Source organism: Perognathus longimembris, chromosome 17 (genome assembly GCF_023159225.1).
Source record: "Perognathus longimembris pacificus isolate PPM17 chromosome 17, ASM2315922v1, whole genome shotgun sequence".
Lineage (NCBI taxonomy): Eukaryota > Metazoa > Chordata > Mammalia > Rodentia > Heteromyidae > Perognathus > Perognathus longimembris.
The window spans coordinates 36,233,352-36,235,088 of NC_063177.1; positions in this window are offsets into that span (position 1 = coordinate 36,233,352).

Genomic DNA, 1,737 nt, shown 5'->3' on the forward strand with positions numbered 1-1,737 from the left:
CTTTTGGGGTCCCATTTAGAAGTTTTAATATGATAATAGGACATGAGATGGGAGAAGCAGGAAATGAACTTTGCCTTATCATATTTCCTCTTTATTCATTTTTAGCAATACCAGGGATTGAACCGAGGGCTTTGTAGATACAGGCAAGCACTTTACCACTTGAGCTATGCCCTCCAGCCAGCTATATTTACTTTATATTTTATTTATTTTTTGCCAGTCCTGGAGCTTGAACTCAGGGCCTAAGCACCATCCCTGAGTTTCTTTTTGTCCAAGACTAGCACTCTACCATTTGAGCCACAGCGCCACTTCGGGCTTTTTCTGTTTATATGGTGCTGAGCAAATCGAACCTGGAGCCACATTCCCAGCCCATACATATTCTTTAATTAACATATGCATTAAGCTGAGTGCTGGAAGCACGTGCGTGTAATCCTAGCTACTGAAGAGGCTGAGATTTGAGGATTGCAGTTCAAAGCCAGATAGGCAGGAAGTCCATGGGACTCTTATCTCCAATTAACCATCAGAAAACCGGAACTAGCGCTGGGGCTCAAAGTGGTAAAGGGCTAGTTTTGAAAAGAGCTCAAGGACGGTGCCCAGGTCCTGAGTTCAAGCCCCATGAGCCACACACACACAAAAAATGAAACATATACATTAGCCTTTAATTTCATTTCACTACTAATGAGTCATTGCTATGTGTTCAGGGCTCTAGGGCTAAAACTTGTGGGAATATTTGCCCTTGAAAAAAATTTCAATATATTAAGATTTAAAACAATAGATATGATCTCCATAGGTGCTAGTCCCTAACACTTTGCTTTGACTTTTATAGTAATCTACTTGTGTACGACAAAAAAAAAAAATCAAATAAATAACCGGAAGTGGTGTTGTGGCTCAAAGTGGTGGAGCCCTAGCCTTGAGCAAAAGGTCTCAGGGACAGCACGCAGGCCTTGAGTTCAAGCACCAGACCGACAACTAAATAGATAGATAAACAAATAAAAGCTTTTTAAGTTTTTATGTACTTTGTGTGGTACTAAGAAATCAAACCTAGGGCCTCATGCATGGTAGACAAGCAGTCTACCACCAAGCCACATTCTAAGCCTTCCTTCTTCTCTACAATTAGCCAGCAAAAAGCCCAAGAGTCGAGGGCCTGGCCTTGGGCGCAGACGCTCAGCGACAGCACCCAGGGCCCGAGGACCTCACCGGATAGATGGAGGGAAATGGGCCTCGGATTGAAGAAGACATAAGCGTGATCAGACTCAGGTCTACTGATGGCCAGAACAGGAGCTGAGGGGAAAACACTAATCTCAGGGCTCTCTCACCTCAGGAGAAAGACATTTCTTTTCCTTTTCCTTTTTTTTTTTTTTTCATAGAACCTAAATAATGTGCACCGAGGTGCCAAACGGAGCAGGAACGTAACCACCTCCAAGTCCAGCCAGCCTCCTGCGCAGGCGCAGTTCGAGTTCAAGCGCACCGGCCCCCTTTCCTCTCCCCACACACCGCCCCCCCCCCCCACCCCGGGTGGCGCGTGACAGCCGTGCCGAGCACCCTACCCACCCTCCTATGCTCTTACTGCGCGCACGCGCGAGACAGGACTCCGCCCTGCCCCACTTCTTCAAGCCCCGCCCCCGTCACGAGCACGTGCGCGTTCCCGGGAGGTTCTCATTTCCGCGGAGGACGCGCGCGCGCGCGCGCGCGCGCCCTGGAAAATTCCACGGCGGAGCTCGCTCCACCCTTCAGGCGCCC